This window comes from Lissotriton helveticus, chromosome 7, assembly GCF_964261635.1.
Source record: "Lissotriton helveticus chromosome 7, aLisHel1.1, whole genome shotgun sequence".
In the NCBI taxonomy this organism is placed as follows: domain Eukaryota; kingdom Metazoa; phylum Chordata; class Amphibia; order Caudata; family Salamandridae; genus Lissotriton; species Lissotriton helveticus.
Genome location: NC_136068.1, coordinates 1448111630 through 1448136305, shown reverse-complemented (window position 1 = coordinate 1448136305; position 24676 = coordinate 1448111630). Strand labels below are relative to the sequence as shown.

Below are 24676 nucleotides of genomic sequence, written 5' to 3'. Positions count from 1 at the left end.
TTTACTTTTGATTTTCTCAGGAACTACTGCACGGATTTACACCATTTAACAGAAAGCGTGATCTGTGAACCAAACTCTACCTTTTTGCCAAATTTGGTGTAATTCCGATCAGCAGTTCAGGCTGTAGCCGCGGCTAAAGGTCTCTATGGAAAATTGCATGGCGAAAACACGTTTTGGGACGCCCCTTTTTTCTCGGCCCCCGCTTGACTAATCAGCGCAGACTAGACCCGAGATATCGGGTATCAGAGTGCTTTACATACCACCAGTTTCATTACAGAAGGACACATTCATTTTTTTAAGCACGGGGAGATTAAGTGATTTGGCCAGAATCACAGGATGTTGAGCGTTGTTGCCAAGACTCGAACCCAGTTCCCCAGCTTCGAGGGCGACCACTCTAGCCGTATATATGGATATATATGGATATCTATGGATATATACTTGTAAGTGACTCTTCAATGTTTTTGGTGACATAGCAGAAAAAAGCACATTTTACAGCATGTAGTAAAATCGCCTAATCATCGGCCGATGACTAGGCGCAAGGATGACAAGCAAGAAATGGTAACAGACATAGACAAAACACTAATGCTCTTTAAAATAGTGAAGAAGGTCCCTCATTCTGTCACTTCAGTGATGTGCGGTATTGTGAGTAGGTGAGTCAATTAATAAATGTGGGCAGTTTTGGAGGCATAATTGGTGTGTTAAAAAGGCGCTATGTTATTACTTGTTTCCCTAGGCGTGACTGGAGTTGAAACATATTAAAATTCAAATTAATGGAGTAGCCTATGCTTGCGTTCCGGGTATCATGTGTACATGCCATGTGGCACAAATTAAATCCCTGGAACCAAGTGTACTGTCATAACTAAACAGGGAACCGTTGATACTGCACATCTGGTGTTGCCTTTGCATGAGAGTGCCCAGACTGATACCTATACTACTATAGTGCACTTAGGAGGTCATGTTGCCCTACACATTAAGTGCAGGAGTTTAAGCGGGGACACTATACTGTACTGGCCTGTCACAGCATGTCGCAGTCTGTGTTTGGATGTGTAGTAACCCCTGTGTAGCTAATACTGTATGTAGAAAGTGTGCTAAAAAGTGAGGTCACTAGTAATACATCTAAATACATGTGTATGAGGATGGGGAAAAGTGTGGAGGTGCCGTGAAATGTGAATGATAAACCTAAAGTCACACTGGAAACTGGCGAGACTGGTTCAGTGTTTAGAATAAGATCCTAGTGGCGAGCGTGAAAAAATAAATGGGTTTTAAAAATGGACAGCCAACTCGTAGTCAGCCAACTTCTAAAATTAATAAGGGCAGTGATATCCTAGAATTAACTGGAGCAACTTAAAATTAAAGGACGTTGTATCAGTCTTCACTTATATTCAGTCCTGCGGGTGCCTTAGTGTTGAGTTCAATTATATATCTAGATTCCAGTTGTTTTAACAATTTCTCCCTGTTGCCCTCTCACCTGAGCGGTGGGATACAGATAATTACACAGTATTTGAGTTGGTCCAAATTATTCTGGTGTGTATCTTTAAAGTGCCTGGTGACAGGATATGTCGCATCACTGTTGACAATTGCTCTGAAGTGTTGCAAGATTCATAGGTGCACTTGGAGCTTAGTGCTCGCTACATATCGGAGCGCACAGCTACAGGAAAGCATGTAAACTGCAAAATCCGTTCTGCAAGTGAGCTTCTTCTGAATGACTATGGGTTTGTTCCTGAATTCTGCCTTGATTTGGGTGGTGTTAAGTCCAAACCTACAGGCCCTACAGCTTCTGCACTTGAAAAACCCTTTGACATCTGATAGCCAATTGGTTACATTGGTGATTTCAGGGCTGTTTCTGACTACCGCGTTGTGCATAGAGCTGGCTCTCCTTTAGGTGATATCAGGCCTAGGAGCTACCATGGGTCCTAGTGTGGAATCAGTTTTAATGATACCCCAGTGTTTGTTAAAGACAGACTTCAGTGCCCGTGCCTCTGTGTTATGTATGATATTGAGGCGGGTGGTCACCTAGCTTTCCATGATCTGCTGTCTGTGGGTGTTCCTAGTAATAGCTGTTCTCTGGGGAAAAATTGGCTCTGGTGATGGCTGTAATAAATGTCTTTTCAGTGTAGCGTCTGACTTTGAATCTCATATGAGACTCTTTTTGGCACATGAATAAGTCTGTGGTGTTACTGCAGATTCTGCGCAAGCGCAGCATTTCCCCATAAGGAATGCTTGCTATTAAATGTTTTGGTTGGAAGCTGGTGGCGTGAAGGGTGGAGTTACCTGCTGTGGTTTTCCTGTGAAGGGTGGACTGTAGTGTGCTATCAGAGGCATATACTTTTGGTCTAGTAGAAATTCCACTGATTCAGTGCTCAGGGTTGCATTAAACTCCAAATGATAATCAATACAATTGATTGCATTGATGAATGATTTAGCACTGTCCATTCCAAACTACAAATACATCATCTATATAGCTCAGCCAACAGAGTATGTTACTCTACCAAGCTTCCGAGTGTGTGACCCGGACGACCCGCTCATCCCACCAGCCAACATGAAGACATGCGTAACTGGGGGAGAAGGAAGCCCCCATGGCAACACCCCTAAGCTGCTGGTATACCTTGTTGTTAAACATAAAGAAGTTATGTTGCAGACACCACTCAATGAGAAACATAATACGTTTGATGTGTTTGTAGCAGTGGGTGGGTCTCTTGGCCAAGTATTGTTGGCATGCGTTTAGTCCATCTGAATGACGTATGCTGGTGTAGAGTGAGGTTATGTCAAGAGACATTAGGACACAGTTTGATGACCATGGGATGTTTCTGATTTTGAGAAGGAAGTCACTAGTGTCTCTCAAGTAAGTTGGTAAGTTGGTGACATGATCTTACAGAAAGTAGTCAACATATTTGGACATATTTTCACAGAGGCTATTGCACGCCGAGATAATCGGTCTCCCTAGCACTGGTGATGTCCTAACACACAACAAGGGTGCTAAGCACTGTTGTAGAGACTACGGGATCACGTTCCAGCGCTGGTTTTTGTGGTTGCCGACTGCCGAAGCAGAGAGTGAGACTGAGGAGGGCGTGGTGCGCGGAGGTGCTCGGTGCTCGGAGCAAGGACGCCTCCTACCGCCCGTTCTACCCTTCGGCCCCAGGACTCCCCAGACATCAGAGGAGCCCCGGATTGCACGTAGTGGCAAAACAGCGGGAGTCCATCTGTCAGCCTTACTCCGCGGGCTGCCTTTTTATGCTTTTTAGGCTCGGGGTCGGGACGTCGTTTTCCCTCTGCGCTATCCTGCCTGCTTGGGAAGGCAGAGTGGCAGGAGCAGCAGGACATCGCCGAAAATCGGCAGAGTGTGGGTCAGCGAGAGCAGTGCAAGGGGGAGCAAGGGAGAGCCCTCACCCCCTCCGTTGCGAGGAAAGCCACGGAGCGGAGAGGAGCACCAAAAGAGAGGGAGTGTGCTGCTCAGCAAGCCCGGATTAGACAGCTGAAGGTTGCTGCTGGTTACCACGTGACCGTGTTCGTGAGGCCGTTTCTGCAGTGGGAGCCGCTTGAAGTCTGGGCGCCTTGAACACCGTCCAAAAGTAGCAGGAGGAGCGAGAAAAGCCTCCGGTAGCGGCCGGAGTCGCGAGAGCATTTCTGTAGTGGTTGGAGCTGCGAGAGCCTCTTGTAGCGGCCGGAGACGCGAAAATCTACCGTGTGGCGGCCGGAGCCGCAAAAGCTTCCCTGCTGCGGCCGGAGCCGCGAAAACCTTTTGTAGCGGCCGGAGCCGCGAAAAAACACCGTGCAGCGGTCAGAGCCTCTAAAGCCTCTAAAGCCACCCTGAAGTGGCCGGAGCCCCGAAAGCCTTCTGCAGCGGCTGGGGGCGAAAGGCATTTCACAAGCAGTGGAGCTGCGAAAGACTTTCTGTTAGCAGCAGCAGTGATAGGAGCAGGAGCAGGGAGAGCTTCAAGTAGCACTGAGCAACGTTGATCTGCATGAGTGGCGTCTGCAGCCTGTCCAGGAGATTAGAGCATCCAGAAGTTTGGCAAACAAACAAACTAACAATAATTATTGCTGGAGGAACACGTCTGAACGGGAATTAGCTTGAAGGAACACTGCCTGAAAGGGAAGGGGAAACTGTAGTCTTGGATTATAGTCTTGTGTATATATACATATATATAGCAGCAGTGTTACGGTGTAGCGTTTTTGGCCCACCTTTGCCTTGTCTTTCTGTACTCCCTTTCGCACTTTCTTTTTTTTTTTTTTTTTTTTTTTTTTTTCCAATGACAGCAAAAAAATTAAGGTCGGGGCGCTTATTGGTGGGAAGGACTTGTGCAAAAACAAAATCAAATCCCCTACAAAATATGGATGTCTCTGCCATATTGACTAAAGGAAAAAATCAATTATTTAGTCGATGGGAAAGGGGAAAGGATACAATCCCCAAAGTTACATCAAATACTGTAATAATTGGAGACGGAGGGGAAAATGCGAGTCGGATTAGAAAAGAGTGTGAAAAGGTAAATACTGCTGAAGAGTCCCATATTACTGGTAGTAATTCTAGAGGAGGAGAATCCCGAGAATCCCGAGAACCCCAAGAACCCCAGAGACATCCAGCGTGAAGTCCTGGGGATCAAATCAGTTCTTTAATTCCGGAGGTAACCTTGGGTCCTGCTCTAATAACAGTAGATGTGACTGTACATAGAACACCACACGCTTCCCATGGTTCCATAGAAGAGCCCCTTGGTCCTAACCCAGCCGAGGATGTTCAAAGTAATGATTTTACTCTCCCGGATCTAGATTTATAACTCTGCAGGAGATATGTTTCTTGTGATGCTAGCAAGATTATAGAACTAGAAAATACTCCTACAAAACAGTCCCTATAGGTTTGAAATTATTCAGCAGTACACCATCAAATAAATCAAACAGTTCCCTTCTGCACTCCCTCACCTCTATGACCCCTGATTTAAATATTAATGATACCTCTCCCAGTCAAATTCCTAGGAAGGAGATATTAGTCTTGGACTAACTATTATCCCTAGAATATCTATTATCCTCTATTTTAACGCTACTTGAAAAATTTGTAGGAGGTTCTGATTGTGTGTTGGAAACTGCAACCCAAATCCTAAGGGTATTGTTAAAAAGCAATCAGAAGAAGGAGGTTGGTTTAAAAACTGATCTCAAACAAATAGAAGGAGAAGCAAAAATAGAAGATGTTGCGGTGAATATACTTGAGAATGCAAATAGTCATCAAATCTATATTAAGCATGACGTTAGTTCTCAAACGGAAAAGCAAATGAACAAATCGATACAGCTAAATTATGATTCAGCCCATGAACAAAAAGACTAGATAGTTTCATGTAGTAAAGATTGCCTGCATGAAACGGAGGAATTAAAAATCTGTATTGCAAAAAGTGGCAGACGAGTGAATTTTAAAGATTCTGTTTCACTCTATTCTCAAGGGAACTATAAAGAAGAGAGCTCTAACTGGAACTGGCTTCCTGGTGTTCTATCGAGTAGTTCTAATAATAAACTTCCTCAACAGCTATCCCTTTAGCAATGAATTAAAAATAATATCTTGGAATGCTGCAGGAATAAAGAACAATAAGGAAAAGTTACAATACATATGTACACTTGGTGCAAACGGGATTTGTCTACAAGAGACCTGGTGTACAGAGGAATTTCTATGTAAGGATTATTTTACTTTAGACTGTATGGCAGTTCCATCTAGGAGAGGACATGCAAGGGGAGGAGTGGCATGCCTGTTGTCAAATAAGATAAAATGGAACTATAACTGCTATAAAGACCCTAGTAACCTTTTTCTGGCAATAACGTTATATAACTCTGATAATGATGTAAAATGTAAACCATTGACGTTGATAAATGCTTATATTCCTCCTGACGCCTGTCATGATACACTTTTGAGGAAGGTTTTCTCTTATATTAAAAAAGTCAATGAAGCAGAACTCTCCTCACATATAGTTTTGGTAGGGGATCTGAACTGTAAATTTTCAAATTCCACTGTGGACATATTCCGAAATAAGGAAAAAGAAGAATCCTTACAGATCCCACAAGCTCTTCTTCCACAAAATATTAAGACAAATAAGAGGGGAAAAATGCTTTTGGATGAGTTATCAAAAGTTGATGGCATTGTAGTAAATGGAAGACTCCCCTCTGATACACCGGCGAATTTTACTTGTAAATCTAATAACAGAGAATCTATATTAGATTACGTGGCAGTGGGAAGTATATCCTTTTTCTTATTGAAGGATCTTAAGGTTTCCAATTCTCTCTATAGTAACCATAAGATATTAACTCTCACTGTAAATTTAGATCTTCTCGGGTGTGACCCATGGTCACTAAATGGTAAAGCAGTTAGTTTCACTAAGAATTCCGGGAATTGGGATACTAAGGCTATTTTGGGTGTGGATGCTATCTTTGAGGCTACTGTAGAGAACTTGGCTAACTGGAATGGATCAGAAGTTGCTAGTTTTATTGATTTTATGATGAAATTGATAGCTATTGCTAGGAAGTCAAAAAAAAAAAAGAAGCATTAAAGTAGCCCTTACATCCTTATATTCATTTAATCTTGTAATAAATAAGCTGATAAGAGAACAGTACCTTCACTACTCCTCTGATAGATATCGTACAATATTGCTTTTAAAGAGGAGGAGGACTAGGGCAAAGGCAAAGTTAAGAAAAGAGAGGGAAGATAAAATTTGGATAAACTTGAGAGAAGCAGTGTCTAAACGCCAAGTAAGAAAGTATTGGTCTCTCATTGGGGAGGGATGTGGAGCTAGATCATGTCCTCTCCCAATTGCTATTGAGGAGCATAAATGGGTTAGTTGTATACAGGACCTATATGCGAGTAATGCAGCTACAATGGTATGCACTGCATTAAAGGAAGATCTATCTTTATATGGCTCGCCAGATGGCGATCAAGGGGATGCGGTCCTCCGGGGCGATGGGCCCGGATGAGCTTCCAAATCTTAAAACAAAACAGTAAAATGTGGAGTAAAATCCTTTATCCAGTGTTTAACTACTGCTATGTAAACAAAACGGTTCTTCCATCCTGCACGTGGAGTATAGTGGTCCCCCTTTTCAAGAAGGGAGACCGAGATGCCCCAAAAAACTATCGTCAAATTGCCCTCTTAGATGCAGTAGGTAACGTTTTTACCAAATGCCTCCTGATGCAAATAAATGATTGGGTAAATGGGGCTGAAATGTTACCTTGTGAACAAACAGGGTTTAGGTCTAAACATGGAACTATGGATAATCTAAATGCTTTACAGGTAATAAATGAAAAATATGTTAAGAGTCAGAGGTGGAAGAGTGTACACAGCGTTTATAGACTTCTCCGCAGCATTTGATAAAGTAGATCGATTATTGCTGTGGGGGAAATTGTTGAACCTGGGTATGACAGCCATCCTCTTGGAGTTGGCCCGTGCCCTCTACACAGATACCTGGTGTAGAGTCTTATTGGGAGGGGAAAGAGGTCTCTCCCAAATAATTCCCACTGTAAATGGCTGAAAACAGGGATGCTTATTGGCCCCCCTACTTTTCTCCCTTTATATCTCTGACCTTCCTTATGTTCTGTCTCAAAGTGAAGGCATTGCTCCATTATTGGGGGGAAAATCATTTGTTTGTTTACTTTATGCGGACGACATTTTAATATTGGATCTGACCCCGAGGGGATTAAATAGTCGTCTTCAGGTGCTCCATCAATATGCAGAGGCCCATTTTTTAAAGATAAATGTAACTAAAAGCAAAGTAATGTGCATGCATGGTAGAAAAAAGGTGAAGTATGGAAACTTCGTTTGGTCTGTAGGTGGGCAAAAACTAGAACTTGTAAAATCCTATGTCTTCTTGGGAAAAATGGTGTGTAGCAACTTAAGTGATAAAGCACACATAGAAAATAATACTCTTAAAGCAATTACACAGGGGAAAAGATTGGGCTCCCTTTACAGATCAACCGGAAAGGAGACACTTTGGAATGCTATTGGAGGTCTTTCGTGTTAAAATTCCTGCCTCTTTGTTATATGGTATGGAACTACTTGACCTGGGAAAATGGGGTTTCCTAAATATAACAGAAGGCAAAATTTTACAGAGCCTAGCCTCAGGTAACTCTGCTTGTCCCGTGGCCGCTTTAAGATTGGAATTTGGATTAAGAAGTACCTGGGTACAGGGACTTGCGGGGATAGTACGTTGGGTTATAAGTCTTGTAAAGGGTGAGACAGGTACAATAAGATGTCTTATTCGGAAAGAATTACTGGGAAGTCTAAATGAGCATTCTCTAATTGTTAAAAATTTTAGAGTTGCGGTAGACTTACTCCAGCTAGATGTAACGGCACTTTTCTCCCTAACACCATATCAATTAAGAGCCACTCTGAAACGGGCTACTTGGAAAATAAAGTTTTTCGAGGGATAGGGAAGCCCGCATCTTAAAGAGAGGCACTGATCCGTCTATTGACACCTGTATGATAAACAAAGCACAGGCATATATTACTTGGAACCTGCCTCATGGAGTGCGCCGTTTTTGGTTATTATTGAGGCAAGGTTTACTCCCCTTAAACAACTTAATATCTAAATGGTATGGTTCCTCTCCAGCCTGTAATTTGTGCAATAATCCTGTCCAAGACATTATGCATGTACTATTTACTTGTCCTGCTCTACTATCATGTCGTCGTAAATTGATAAGGCCTATTTGTTTTTCTTTATCTATTCTCTCTGCCCGGGCTCTGACAGATTCCATCTACGTACCACCAAATACAATATTTTGTCATAGAATTTTTTACTTTTTTCAGTGTTTTTTAGATATATATTGAAACATGTATATGCTGGGTATTGTAGTGAAAATTGGTTTTACTCTGATGTTTTTGATATTTATAAAATTTGTATATTATAATTGAATGTTTCGAAAATGTAAATTTCAAATTTTATGTGGGTCTCTTCAGAGTTCCAAGATCTAAATAAAAATAAATTGAAATTGCTAGCACTGGTGATGTTCCTTTGTGTACTTTTTGAAGAAAATACAGAATCGGTATGAGAGGAAACTCATTGTTCAGGAAATTGAACTCATCTTTACTGAATGCGCCTTTTGTCCTGAAGTTGTTGAGGCTTTTTTTTAGTTCTTTGCTACTTGTAACTACTTCCTTCATGGTGGTGGGCCTGTAGCATGTGGCTTCATTCAAATGTTTGTTAGCTTCCTCCATATATAGCTTATTCGGCCATAGGACGATGTTGCCACCTTTATCCCATTTGTTGACGATGATGTCTGATCTCTCTTTAATTTTTTTCATGAGATCCTTATATTGTTTGTCTTTGAAATTCCTTTTGTGTTTGACGCGAGTTTTACATTTGTGCACATTTTTGACCTCTTCAATAATTACCTCATTGTAGATGTCGATGGCATCTCTCGGCATGGTTGGCGTGAATGTAGATGGTGGTTTGAATGGACTCATGATAGTGGTTGAGGTGTCAATGCCCACGCTGTGTAGTAAAAGTTGTGTTGGGGCATTATCATTTGGAGATTCTAGTTCAGTCATGGTTCTTATGGTAGCAATGTCCGAAACTGCAAGAGTGAGTGGGGCATGTACCATTGTGTTGCTGTTAGTAATGGAAGGACTTATTGCCATGTTTCTGTTTGAAGAATTTGATGAGTTTGAGTTTTCAAATGAAATTGAAAATGTCAATTCTCGTGGTTGTGTAATCAAAGCTACTTTCTGGGCAGTAGGTCAAACCTAAGGAGAGAAGTTGTATTTCAGCCTTGGTTAGTTGTAAATCCGAGAGATTAATGACTGTGTTGGGGTCATCCATCATTTTCGTCTCCAGGTGCCTCCTTTTTTGTTGTAATGATCTTTTTGATTTCCTCTGCTTTCTGAGCTCACATTGTCTGATGTTGTGCCTGTGTTTTGTGTCCTCGGGACTCTTGGGCGCAATGTTTGACGCCTGTCCTCGACTAAAAAACCCAAATCCTCTGTGAGACTGAAGTTGTTCCGTTGCCTGAGGTCCATGTTGCTCAAGCTACCGCCATCCTCTGAGTCCGTGGCAGTTTTAACTGTTGAACTTAGGTCTGATGTTGAGGCCGTCAGCTTCATCTTGGGGCAAGGCACCTGATATTGTCAGTGTGGTAAGTTTTGTTGAGTTGTTAAGTTTCTATCTTTTCACTGACTCAAATTTTCTTGCGGATGTGAAAATGTGTCCACATGCATAGTTGGACTTATCCCTGGCAAATTTGAATGCTTTGTGTGTCTTCATAGTTTCTTCATGTTTCTTTAATTTGGTCATGATTTCCTCTCAGCCTTTGCTGACTAGTTCCTTTTGATCTGAGTTGTCGAGTTCATCATTGATCTTCTCAATTTTATATTGTAGTTCGCTGCGATCGATGTCCGCATATTTATTAAGGATTACAACTAAGCGCAGAAAGGCCTCAAGGTTGCTCTCCACCCACTCTTTGAGCATGAGTGGGTTAGGGTTGTCAAAGCTTGGTGCCATATACATATACACACACACACACACACACACACACATATAAACACATAAAACTTTTATTAATTAGGTGGGGTTATTTGAAATGTAGTAAGAGATTTAAAGAGGCACATGCAAACACTAAAACACACCTGCAAAAGAGTAAGGAAATTGCTGTTCACAAAACATCTATTATAATAGCACTACTGACAAATTAGGCTAAAATCTATTCCTGTCAACTCTTGGAGTAAGTCACTCACAACACATGGGCATTCACCAGTTCTGCAAGCAGGTTCAGGAAAGTAGTCATTGATACATACTACTTCTCACCTGATGTGAAGCTTGACATTACTGCTTACTCTGTGATTTGGTTGCAATCTTCAGCACACATCTAATCAATCAATCAATCAATCAATCAATCAATCAATCACTACATTTATAGAGCGCACTACTCACCCGTAGGGTCTCAAGGCGCTGGGAGGTGTGGTGCCTTTACTGCTCGAACAGCCAGGTCTTAAGCCTCTTCCTGAAGGAGAGGTGGTCCTGGGTCAGGCGTAGGTCGGTCGGGAGGGAGTTCCAGGTCTTGGCGGCCAGGTAGGAGAAAGACCTTCCTCCTGTTGTCGCTCTTCGGATGCGGGGGACGGCGGCGAGGGCGTGGCTGGTTGATCTGAGGTGGCGCTTGGGAGCGTAGAAGTTGATTCGGTTGTTGAGGTAGCTCGGGCCTTGGTCGTGTAGGGCTTTGTGTGCGTGGGTGAGGAGGCGGAAGGTGATTCTTTTGTTGACGGGGAGCCAGTGCAGGTCTCTCAGGTGCCCGGAGATGTGGCTGTTTCGTGGGATGTCGAGGATGAGTCTGGCGGAGGCGTTCTGGATCCGCTGGAGTCTCTTCTGGAGCTTGGCAGTGGTTCCGGCGTAGAGGGCGTTGCCGTAGTCCAGTCGGCTGGTGACGAGGGCCTGGGTGACGGTCTTCCTGGTCTCGGTGGGGATCCACCAGAAGATCTTCCGTAGCATGCGCAGGATGTTGAAGCATGACGAGGAGACGGCGTTGACTTGTCTGGTCATGGAGAGGGAGGAGTCCAGGATGAAGCCCATGTTGCGTGCGTGGTCCGTCGGTTTGGGTGCGGTGCCCAGGGCGGGCGGCCACCAGGAGTCGTCCCAGGCGGAGGGCGAGGAGCCCAGGATGAGGACCTCCGTCTTGTCTGAGTTCAGTTTCAGGCGGCTGGTCGTCATCCACTCTGCTACATCTCTCATCCCTTCGTGCAGGTTGGCTCTGGCGGCGGCGGGGTCGTTGGTCAGGGAGAGGATCAGCTGGGTGTCGTCGGCGTAGGAGATTATGTTGAGGTTGTGTTGGCGTGCGATGGCCGCTAGGGGGCTCATGTAGACGTTGAAGAGGGTGGGACTCAACGAGGATCCTTGAGGGACGCCGCAGATGACTTCGGTGGCCTCTGACTTGTACGGTGGTAGGCGGACTCTCTGTGTTCTTCCGTCGAGGAAGGAGGTGATCCATTCCAGTGCCTTCTCCTGGATTCCGATGTTGCCAAGGCGCTGTACTAGGGTGCGGTGGCAGACGGTGTCGAATGCCGCGGAGAGGTCCAGGAGGATGAGGGCTGCTGTTTCTCCGTTGTCCATCAGGGTACGGATGTCATCGGTGGCGGCGATGAGGGCGGTCTCGGTGCTGTGGTTGGCTCGGAAGCCAGACTGTGAGGGGTCGAGGGATCCATTCGTCTCGAGGAAGGCGGCCAGCTGTTTGTTGATGGTCTTTTCGATGACTTTGGCCGGGAACGGGAGGAGCGAGATGGGACGGTAGTTCTTGAGTTCGGTGGGGTCCGCTGTAGGTTTCTTGAGCAGAGCGCTGAGTTCGGCGTGCTTCCAGCTCTCAGGGAAGGTGGCGGTGTCGAAGGAGGTGTTGATAATGTCTCGTAGGTGGGGTGCGATGACAGCGTCGGCCTTGTTGAAGACGTGGTGAGGGCAGGGGTCGGTTGGAGATCCGGAGTGGATGGAGTTCATCGTGCGGATGGTGTCTTCGGTGCTGATCGGGGTCCAGGCGCGGAGGGTGGTGGTGGGTGGCGTTGCTGTGGTTTTGACGTGCGTTGGTTGGATGCTGAAGCTGTTGTGTATGTCCGCGATCTTGTTGTGGAAGTAGGAGGCGAGGGAGTTGCAGAGGTCTTGCGATGGGGTGATGTCGTTGTTTCCGGCGTTGGGGTTGGAGAGCTCTTTCACGATGTTGAAGAGTTCCTTGCAGTTGTGTGCGTTGTTGTCCAGACGGTCCTTGTATGCAGTTTTCTTGGTGGCGCGGATCAGTTGGTGGTGTTTCCGGGTGGCGAGCTTGAGGGTGGACATGTTGTTCATTGTTGGTTCCCTTCTCCACACTTTCTCGAGGGCTCGGCAGTTCTTTTTGGAGTTCTTGAGTTCGTCGGTGAACCATGGGGTTTTTCTGCTGCCGGGTCTGCTGGGCGGGGTCCTCAGAGGGGCGAGTTCGTCCGCGCAGTTGCTGATCCACTTAGTGAGGTTGTCGGCGGCCTGGCTGGGGTTCGTTGAGCCGGCAGGAGGGTGCTGGCTCAGGGAGGCGGTGAGCTGGTCGGCTGTGATCTTGTTCCAGCTTCTACGGGCAACCTGTTGCTGGTGGTGGTGGATCATCGTTCTTTTGAAGGTGAAGTGGACACAGCTGTGGTCCGTCCAGTGGAGTCCTGTTGCGTGGCTGAAGGCGATGTCTTTGCTGGATGAGAAGACGGCGTCGAGTGTGTGTCCGGCGAGGTGGGTGGGGGTGGACACCAGCTGTTTGAGTCCGAGGTTGGCGAGGTTGTCGAGCAGGGTGATGGTGTTGCGGTCGCTGTTGTTCTCCAGGTGGAAGTTGAGGTCCCCCAGGAGGATGTAGTCAGCGGAGGGGAGGGCATGCGGGCTGATGAAGTCGGCGATGTCCTCGCTGAATCGTGTGCGTGGTCCCGGGGGTCGGTAGATCAGGGTGCCTCTGAGGGTGGTCTTCGGGTCGGTGTGGATCTGGAAGTGCAGGTGTTCGGCGGTGGTTAGGGTGTTGTCGGTGTTGGTCGTGATGCGGATGGTGTCCCTGTGGATGATGGCGATGCCTCCTCCCGTCTGGTTGGCGGTGCGGTCCCTCCGGGTGATCTTGTAGCCCTCTGGGATGGCGATGGCGATGTCGGGCGCTGAGGAGGCGTTCATCCAGGTCTCCGTGAGGAAGGCGACGTCGGGGGCTGTGGTGTCGAGGAGGTTCCAGAGTTCGATGGCGTGTCTGTGGACGGAGCGGGTGTTGAGCAGGATGCACTTGAGATGGTTGCTGCTGGTGTTCGGCCTGGCGGGTGCTGGTGCAGGGCAGGTCCGGACGCAGGAGAACTTGCAGGCGTGGCAGCTGAAGGGTCCGTGGGTGTGCTTCGGGGTGGCTCGGAGGCATCCCGGGAATCCGCTGGTGTTGAGAGCGATGAGTTCGGCGGTGTTGTAGATTCGTCGGGTCGTCCTTCGTCGGTGGGGGCCAGGGGTTCTGGCGCTGGGCGCGGTCCAGGCGCGGACGGGCGCAGACGGGCTTACATTTGGCGCGCCTTCGGCGCACAATCGGCGCGCCCGCTGCGCGTCAACGCTGCGCGTGCGCACGGTCGCCATATATGGCGAAGTGCGAGGGAGGGCGGAGCAGCTGGGAGGCGGGGGCGGGGAGGGTACAGAATGTAAAAAGGGGCGGGGTTTGGCGGCGGTGGCGGGAAGCGGGGAGCGGGGAGACGGGGGAAAACACAGACAGACAGACAGACATCTAAGAGGAAATAGCTTCAAAGGACCACAGTGCACGTACCCTTGCTCTATGTCACAAGAGAGTCTGTGTTCGCACTAAGCAGCTGTAAGGACACCAGTGATAGGAGAGAGCAGAACTGCACCCCTTTTTGAAAATATGAACTGGTCTGCTGCCTCCCTTTCATGCAGCGCAGCACAGAAATTATTTTTGCTGAGCTGAGATAAATGTCCGTAAACATGATCCCAGGAGTTTTGCAGACAGGATATACCAGCACATTTCTGGAGGAGTACCCTGCCTGCCAAGCTCTTATCTAAGCCTCTATGTGTTCTGTGCTGGCAGCAATTTGGCATTTTAAGCATTACATAAAGGCGGATTTTTTTGTTGGGTTGCGTTACTTTGTTTCACAAACTAGGTTACTCAATTTCTACACACATTTATTTCAGGATTCAAGGTCAAGTAGTTGAACTGAAAACTGAGTCTAATTAAAGTGTATGTCTAGCTTGTTTAACTCCTTCGCTGCTAGGCCTCCCCCCGTGCTAAGCGTTTTTTGGGCTATTTGGCGTAGTTCACGCTTAGGCCCTTGAAACTTTTTGACGACATAAGGTATCCATGCCAAATTTACATCCTCTTTTTCCAAGATCATGGGGATTCTAAAAGTACCCAGGGTTTGTGGATTCCCCTAGAGAGGACTCATAAATTAGCCAAAACACAGCTAAACTTTTCTTTTTTTTTAGAAAAATGCGAGAAAGGGCTACGGATGAAAGCATCTGGTTTTTCCCTGCAAATGGTATCAAAAAAAGGGTTGTGGTGCAAAAATCACCATCTTCCCAGCTTTCAGGGACAAGCAGACTTTTGTCAGAAAACCTACATTTTTTACACAGTTTTAGCATTTTCCAGGGACATTGCCTGTTTTTGCTATTTTTTGTGCTTTCAACCTCCTTGCTATACATTTTAGACAAAAGTCTGAATTCAGCAAGGGGTCATTTGTGTAGATCATCAAAGGTTTCTTTGTGTCAACATTTTCACATATAACTTCTATTTATGACACCTCTTGAAAGCAACATACCATTACATCTGCTGGACCTTTCTTTTTGTGGGGATATATAGGACTTGTATGTTCACCAAGAACCCAACGAACCCAGAGCCAAAAACTGAGCAGCAACTTGCAATGTTTTTTATTATGTACCAGGTATATAGCAATTATTCTGAGAAAATGTGTACATGGAAAAATCAGTATGAAAGACACCTATGTATTTCTGAAATGGAACAAAATATAGAGTTTAGAAACAGTAGATATTTGCACATTTCCAAAATTGGGAATACTCATACTAGCATGAGAATTATCGATAATTTTTCGAAATTACTTCTTTATTACACATTGTCTTTCATGTGGAAGGCAGAAATGCAGAACATCAAATGGGGAATGGATCACTTGCCCTGTTTAACTTGGGTTAGCATTTTTGTATTTTTTCGTGTCCCAATAAAAAACCCTCATTCACGTGCAGGTGGTGGATGTAGCGGTATATCTTGATTCTCCGCTCTACTGTTCGTGACAGCATCATCATAGGGTTAGTGTTCATGCTTGCCTCCACCCAGAGGTGTACCCCTGGTTAGTGCAGTAGTGATCAGGAATACTAGTGTCTTTGATTAAAAAATATTCGTACAGCCAGGTTAGGATTTTAATAAATCTGGATTCGAAATATTATTTAAAAGTAGGTTGTGGTGCGTTCTGAGACTGAGTTGCGGATCTCTCGCACCTCATAAATTGTTAAAAAATAATGGTCGACATGTTTCAGCCCTTGTTTTGCCTTTGTAGGTCAGGTGGGCTTTCTTCAGGACCAAGGTGGTTAGGTGTGATGAGACTGTGGGTGTCTCCGTGAATCTATCCCTCAGGAATATTACTCTTGAGGAAATGTGTGGAATCAGATATATTAATCTGTTTCCAAAGAGGTCCTGTAGTACCTGTATGGGTGAAAGTAAGGGGAAGGGAGGGGGAACACAGCCAGATAGGGAAGTGTGAGACTAGTCAGCTTCCTATCGGTGCTGTCTTAAGTGTATGAACTTATAATAACATAAAAAACGATGAAAAAATGGCAATTCTTTATCAAAGGGCCACCACCAGTCCATCAGGCAAAATGATCTCTCTTGTAACTTTCAGCAACATTGTTAAGAAAATTGTTACAAAAATTACATACAAGAAAATTAAACGTATGTCCCAGTTTATGTACGGCAAAATGTCCCTCTACATTCGGTAGTTCTATGTAAAAAAGACTCTGTTTAGTAGGTTTATTCCATCATATGCGGCCCGTGATTATGCTGATGATGGAGTTTAAATTGGCACATAATGAGGCTGTCTATTGTCTTCTGAGTCATCAAAGTATTTACCTCTCATTGCCCATGGTTTTAATGAAAGGAGAGGGAGGGCTCTAGTTGACGTAATTGCACTATGATTCCAAAGATATCGGCTATCTATTTTAATGCATCTCTTCAGACTCACATCCGTCACTTATAAAAACATTCCCATTTATGTCGTTTAACTTTCCTTTACATGTGAAACATGAATCATGAACCGTTCATCATGTTAGTAGTTGTATTATTATGCCGGCATTCCAAGTGTAACATGTATGGTTATTTCGTGCCCAAACATTATTATTGTTGTGGACATTATTCATGATCTTTTTGTAACTACCCGACGTGCTGACATTCAAGGTGTGGCGCGAATGGTTACTTCGTGCCTAAACATTATTTTTGTGGACACTATTCATAATAATTTTGTAACTACCCAGTGTGGCCGTAGAGCGTAAATATAAGGCTCAAAGTTGCGAGCTAAATCACTAGCGTATTAAAAAGGCACCATGTGTAGCGTGGTCACAGCTTAAGTATTTACGCTCTAATGTTAATACATAGCGTGACTGGGCAGCATTATTTGTGAAGCTCAGAGCGGCACGCTTGCTGAAGGGCGTGCCTGAACAAACAACCCACGTACCTTCAGTAATTCATAAAGTTACTTCAACGGATGGCCATAGAGTATCTTGTCCTTCTGAATGGAGGACAAGGCTCTGATTAGATCATTACAAGCAGGGTATACTTTAGGGGGGACCCAGGGAGAGCCAGGCGCGAGCTGGTCTTTCCCTGGGTGCGTTCGCGCGAGCAATCTGGGAACAGGTGGAGCTGATTAGGGGAGTTCATAAGGGGAGGTCAGGCTGGCGGTTGGGAATTGCGTAGCGGGAGGAAAGGGAAGGGAGGTTCTTTTTGCCCTGCTCGCTTACTTGTTATCTGTCCGGGGGCCATGGAGGAGGCGGCAGAGGTTAGGCGGGCTGTCCAGACGCTTTGCGCCGCTGGACGCGAGGACCTCCTGCGGCCCGGAGTGCCGGCGGAGGCGTGGGTAGGTTTGGCCTGCCCCCCTCGCAAGGCTGCTGAGGGCGTGTCGCGGGCGGTGACTGCCTGTTTGTCCCCTGACCCGGATGAAGATGACGACGGAGAGGCTGCCATGCCGGCGGCTTTGCAGAAGCCGGCCCAGGTTCCCGCAGACTCGGGGCCCCCACCGGTTGACCCGGGCGCCCGCCAGCAGGTATGTCTTTTACCTTTGGGAAGTGCTGGCTTGCGTGGGTCGCCCGGGGGGAGGCGGGGGTGCTCTGTGGGCTGGCAGGCCCAGCGTTTGGTTGGGCCCCCTCCTGGCAAGACCAGGAAGTCTCCTGTTGTTTCTGGGGCTAAGCGGGGGTGGAGCCCCGACCCTAAGTGCCTCACCCGGGCCCATGTGACTGCTACTGTTCCCGGGGGCCCCTCCCCTTCAGTGCCTGGTTTGACAGACGGGGCTTCGCCCTATTTGTGGGTCAATGGGCAGTGCTACAGGCTGTCTCCTGCCACCCCTGTGCTGGGTCAAGCCCCCCCCCCTTTCCCAGTGATTTGGCTCAGGGCTGCCCAGACTTTGGGCCCGACCCTGCTGCGCTGCCCGTTTTTTACCCCTCTGGGGCTCCCCCCCCGGCCACTGACTTTGTCAACTCTGGTGGTGTGTCCCCCCCCCACTGGCCCCCAGGTCCATGGCTCCTGGTTCTGTTGGGCCCCCTTCTGCTTCCCAGCAGTCCCAGGTTTCTGGTGGGCTGGGTGTGGACCTCGGGGGGGGGGGCCCCCTCTGTTCCCTGCCAGGTGCTGTTCCCGGCTCCTCGGGTGATGCCAGGTGCCTCCCAGTGTGGTTTGGCGGCCGGGTCGGGTGGTGGCTCTGGGTTGGCGCCAGTTGCTGGGTCCTCGTTAGGTGTTCCCCTTGCCGCTGTGGGGGGGGGGCAGTTTTGCTGATTCTTCACATTCTGGCTGGAGCGGCCGCAGTTTTCAGGTTGTTCCTCCAGCTGGGCGGCTGTTGACTGGTTCTACGGGCTTGGGAACTGTCCCTACGGCTGTTTCCAGTGGTGGGAGCACAGGAGAGTTATCTGGAGCGGATCTCTCTTCTGCAGTTTTGCGCACGCAGAGTTTTCATGACGTGGACTGGCAGATGATGATTTTGGAAGAAGGGGAATTGAGGGACAAGGATGTTGGGCTTTTGGCAGCACGGGCCCAGAGGGGTGGGATGGGGCAACCCCCTGTTTCTCGTATCCTGCAGGAGTCATGTGCGGACCACGCAGCGGTACGGGCGGCAGCGAGGAGTAGACCATCTCAAGGGGATCATGTTGATTTTCAGCAGAAGTCGGCACAGTTGCCAAAAGGTAAGGATGGATGGTGGGCCGTGTGGAAACCAGGGGAGAGTCTCCCTGTTAAGCGTACCAGATCAATCGGTACGGGTGATGGGGTTATTGGTGAGCGAGTCGTTCTGGCACCGAGGCTTGAGCGGCCGGTGATTTTGAATGTTTCCAATATGTAAATGTAAATGTAGTATACTTGTAAAGCGCACAGCTGCCCCAGCAACGGGGCGTCCCGGCGCTGTATAACTCTGGGGAACCCGTCCTGGCTTTCCCTGTGGGATGGTCCCTTGCTGGGAGTCCCCAAGGTGGAGCCAGGCATCCCCGGAATTGTTGGGGCCGTTGTGGAGATTAGGCAAGCTAATGCCCAGAGTTGCCGAGTGGAACCCCTGATTAGAGTAAGCACCGAAGCGAGAATTATCGAGTCCGCTGACCAAGGTCCACGACCCTGCCGCGTCGGGAATTGAACCCTGGTCCCAGGCTGACTTCTGCTCTCAGGCCTGCCGCCTCTAACCAGTGAGCCACACTACTCCACTGCAACCTACAGGGGAAGTTACTACTGTTGGGGATGGGGTGGCTGCTACAAAACCTGTTACGGAGGATAGTATCCTGCCTAAAAGATTGCCTTATTCTGGGGTGGGGATGCCTTTGGGGTCCCATTTGTCTGAGAAAACTAAAACTCGCATCTGGAGTGGTGAATTTGTGGGTGTGCTTCTCCATAGAGATGTCCAAGCTAAGGAAGGGTCGAAGGAGGAGGAATTGGAATTGGCTCGGAGGCCTCGAGTCCCGAAGTCTATTGAGAACTGGACTTCGGCCTTTTTAATTTATGCCAGCGTTTATTGCCAGCGTCATCCGGGTAAGGCGGTGGACATGTTTAAATATGCTGATGTCGTACGTAAAGCTCATAGTTATTTTGGAGGCTTTGCCTGGTTGTCATACGACGAGGAGTTCCGGGCCCGTATGAGTGTTTTTCCAGAGCGTTCATGGGGTGAGGTTGATGCGGAATTGTGGCTCCAGTGGATGGCGTCTGCTCACCCGCCCGCTACAACCCACATGGCTAGCGGACAGCCGGTGCATTATCGGCCCTTTCCATTTCGCCCCGCTCTTGCTGGGGCGGGGGTTTGGGGCAGAGGACAGTCCTCCTCCTCTGGCGCGTGCCGGCATTTTAACAGGGGTTCGTGTAACCGACCAGCATGCAGATATAAACATGAGTGTGCGCAGTGCGGGGGCGACATGCTCTCACCCAGTGTTTTCCCGGTCAGCGTTTTGGCGACCAGGGGAGGGGTTCCGGGGGCAGGGGACAGCCTTCTCACTTTGTCTCAAAGGGCTCCTACTCCTATTAAACTGGAAGTACTTGATTTGTGGTTGGTGGATTATCCTGATTTTGAGGCTGCTAAGATTTTGTCCTGGGGTTTCAGAGTAGGTTTCCGGATTGGGTATCAGGGCCCCCGTTTGGGCAGGTGGTCTGACAATCTCAATTCTGCCAAGGAGTCCCCCCAGGTTGTGCAAAAGAAGTTGGATGCTGAGCTTGAGGCGGGCAGGATTGCTGGTCCTTTTCTTAGCTGTCCTCTCCCTGATTTGATAGTCTCTCGGATGGGTGTGGTACCAAAAAAGGCGGCTGGGGAATTTCGCCTCATTCATCATCTTTCTTGGCCTGAGGGTGCCTCCATCAACGATTTCATTGACCCGGCTGATTCTACAGTGACATATGCTTCCGTGGACGACGCCTTGCGGCTCGTTCGCGCAGCAGGTATTGGTGCCTTGCTGGCGAAGAGTGACATTCAGTCAGCTTTCCGGCTTCTGCCCATTCATCCTTGGGATTTTGGTCTCTTGGGTATGCACTTTGGTGGTTATTTCTATGTGGATAAGGTGTTGCCGATGGGCTGCTTGGTGTCCTGTTCCCTCTTCGAAACCTTCAGTACATTTCTGCAGTGGCGCTTCACTTTCATCAGTGGCCACGCCCTGGTCTGTCATTACCTTGATGACTTTCTTTTCATTGGTGAGGGTCAGTCTGGGCAGTGTCAGTTGGCTTTGGATATTTTTCAGGCTATGTCAGAAGAGCTGGGCGTTCCTTTGGCACCGGATAAGACCGAGGGTCCGTGTACCTCTCTGATTTTTCTGGGGATTGAAATCGATACCCTGGCTATGGTGGCACGCTTGCCGGCTGACAAAGTGCGGGAGATGTCTGATTTCATCCGGTTGGTGCTGGGCGAATGCAAATTGGAACTGCGGAAGGTTCAGAAGCTTTTGGGGTATCTGAATTTTGCGTGTTGGGTTGTTCGGGCGGGTAGGACGTTTTGTAGACGTCTTGGCCTCTCGATGTCCGGCGCCAGCCTTCCTCATCATCGGGTGCGCATTACCACAGCTGTCCGTGCCGATTTGAGTGTCTGGTTACGTTTCCTGCAGGATTTCAATGGCGTGTCCTTGTTTTTTGCGGATGAGGACATTGTGTGGCAGGTGCAGCTTTTCACGGATGCATCAGGAGCTAATGGTTTCGGCATCTTTTGGGAAGGACGTTGGTGCGCGGCTGGCTGGCCGGTGCATTGGCGGGAACAGGGTCGCAGCATTGCGTTTTTGGAGCTCTTCCCTTTGTTGGTCGCTTTGTACATCTGGGGGGAGGAGTTTCAGAATCATTCTGTTTTGTTCCATGTGGACAATATGGCTGTAGTTCACCTTGTTAATAAGCAGAGGGCCCGTGATTTGCGTGTATTGAAGCTCTTGCGCGCTTTCATGTTGCGGTGTCTACAACTGAATATTGTCTTTAAGGCTCGGCATGTTCCAGGGGCCACTAATTGCATCGCTGATTCTTTATCTCGATTTCAGTGGTCAGAATTCCGCAACTTGGCTCCTGGGGCGGACCTAGAACTGACGGCGATCCCACAGTACGTATGGGCATTGGGGGATTGAGGGTACACCACTTGGTAGAGAATTCAGTGGCTGCATCCACCCGTCGTAGTTATTTGAAGGCCTGGCAGGAGTTTCTGCAGTTTGGTGATGAGATGGCAGGTACAGTACGGGCTGTGTTATCTGATGAACAATTCTTATTGCAGTTTGTTTTGCATTTGGCGGACAAAGGCCTCTCCCACACGACCATTTTGGGCAAGTTGGCTGGGGTGTCTTTTTACGGGCTGCTTTGGTGGGGGAGGGATCCTGTTGGGGGGGTGTTGGTTCGGAAAGTTTTGAAAGGTTTGGGTAGGCTTCAGGCTGGTGTGCAGAAGCTGCGGCAGCCGGTGACCTTTGATTTGCTTCAGCTGCTTTTATCACAATTGGAAGTGTGCTGTTATGATGCATTTGAGTGTCAGAAATTTCGTTTGTGTTTTGTGTGGTTATTCTTTGGGGCGTTTCGGGCCTCTGAGCTGCTGGGTTTGAGAGATAGAGTGGGTATGGCCAGCAGTGAGGTAGTGGTGGAGCATGACAGAGTGCGTATGTGGTTGCGTATGTCCAAGACGGATCAGATGGGGAGGGGTAAGTGGGTGTTTTTGGGACGGAGCGGTGTGTCTTCTTGCTGCCCTGTGGGGGAATGGGAGGTTTTTGTGTCTTCCCCTCACTTTGCTTCGGGGGCCATTTTTTGCCATGCTGATGGCAGCCCCATTATTGTTTCGCAGTTGTTGGCTGTCCTACGCAAGGTTTTGTTGGGTCTGGGGCGGGATCCTTCTCAATTCGGTACCCATTCCTTCAGGATTGGGGCAGCGACAGAGGCCGCCAGGTTGGGGTGGGATTGGTCGCAAATTCGGCGTATTGGGCGTTGGCGCTCAAGATGTTGTGAGAAGTATGTGAGAAAATAGATCGACTTTGCTTTGCCTAACATTTCTTTTTCTCCTAGGTCCTTGGCCCTCGTTCGCTGGAGCAAAGAGGAGGGTGTGGATTCTTGGTCACTCTTTTGTTAGAAGGGCTGCTGTGGCCGCTGCACGTCAGCTTTGTGGTAGATCTCGTGGTTTAAGCAGTCTGACCCATGAAGTCTCCTGGCATGGCACAGGGGGAATGCGCTGGGGAGGTCTCTTTCCCGCCTTGGCTTCTTTGGTTTCAAGGGGTTGGGGGGGCCCACCGGATTTACTGGTGCTGCACCTGGGGGAAAACGACTTAGTTTCTCTTTCTGGTTTGACTTTGCTAAAATTAATGAAACAAGATCTCGAAGTCATCAAGACCACATGGGTGAGCACCATGGTGATATGGACTGAGTTCTTGCCTCGATTGACATGGAGTGGGGCGAGGAGTTATTCAGCCATGGAGAAAGCCAGACGCAAAGTGAATCGAACCATGCAACTTTTTTGTAACCATTTCTGTATATACAGTTTGGCTCATCATCATCTGAAAGTTTCAGAAACGCATTTATTCTGTGAGGACGGTGTCCACCTGTCTAAATTGGGCATTTCGTTTTACCTTTTGGAGCTCCAGGATTTGATAGCTAAAGTTCTTCAGGTGCAGTTGTGGTGTGCTCCTTCCCTTCCTCCTGGTCCTTGAGTGGGGCAGGAAAACGCTAAAGGTTTTCCTGGGTGGCGGTTTTTGCTAGTGGGGTGGGCAGCCTGGAGCGGGTTGGCCATCCTGAAGGGTATCTCGTTGGGTAATCCAGGGTATTAGTCAAGAGTTAGTTTCGGGTTCTGTTAGGTAGGGATGTTTAGGCATACTGTGTAGATTGGAATTTTATGAAATAAATAAATAATGAATGTGTTCAAGAAATGTATTATGCACCTGTCTTAAAATAAAGTGGCATTTCTTGCTCCTTGAAGAAGTGTGGACAGTGATTTCTTGCGCGAGGGGGGACCCAGGGAGAGCCAGGCGCGAGCTGGTCTTTCCCTGGGTGCGTTCGCTTGAGCAATCTGGGAGCAGGTGGAGCTGATTAGGGGAGTTCATAAGGGGAGGTCAGGCTGGCGTTTGGGAATTGCGTAGCGGGAGGAAAGGGAAGGGAGGTTCTTTTTGCCCCACCCACCCTCCCCCTATTCTTTTAGTTAGGTTTTATTTTGCGGTGCTCTGGGCGCTGCTCTGGTCTTAGGGCCTTGCCACTGTTAGGACAGGTGTCTTTGTTCTTTTAGGAGGCGGTTTTTGCTAGTGGGGTGGGCAGCCTGGAGCGGGTTGGCCATCCTGAAGGGTAGCTCGTTGGGTAATCCAGGGTATTAGTCAAGAGTTAGTTTCGGGTTCTGTTAGGTAGGGATGTTTAGGCATACTGTGTAGATTGGAATTTTATGAAATAAATAAATAATGAATGTGTTCAATAAATGTATTATGCACCTGTCTTAAAATAAAGTGGCCTTTCTTGCTCCTTGAAGAAGTGTGGACAGTGATTTCTTGCGCGACGGATTTTGTCGAGCTGATTCCACACGGCTTCTTCTACCTTGGGTTTTTCAAGATCGTGACTTGTGCTGACTCTACCCTTCTGGCCCGGCTGCAGTGTGTTCATTGCTGGGTCGATGTTAAGTAGTGTGTTTGTTGCGCATTAAGAGTGAAAAAAGACTATGTATTAAATTGCCATCTCTAGGTGAGGAAATATTTTCACGCATTTTGATGACTTAATTTCTAAATTACGGAAATATGTATAAAAACGTAGGGTATGTATAAAATCGTTTTTTTCAATGTGGAGTTAATATTTACTCTCCTGAATGAAAAGTGATTATGACCGACATCTGTAAATTTTCATATTCCATGTATGATATATTTCAAATGTGTTAGTTAAGGGAGTGATGAAAATTATTAGTTGTTACAATTAACTCCATGGTTGACGGTTCGGTTAGTGTTCTATGTAGTGTTTTTCTAGATCAACTCCTGCGTAGGGTAGATTCTCTTGGCGTCTTTTGTGAAATCAGTAGTTTAGACTCAGCCATGGAATGTGGTCATTTAGTCTCCCCAT

General features: G+C 47.5%; 1 protein-coding gene across 3 annotated transcripts in view; it reads left to right on the top strand.

Moving 5' to 3' along the window:
* The window catches only part of LOC144770348 (sulfotransferase 2B1-like), a 302234-nt gene that overhangs the window by 80774 nt on the left and 196784 nt on the right, over positions 1 to 24676 (top strand). The gene's annotated exons all lie outside the window — the stretch shown is intronic.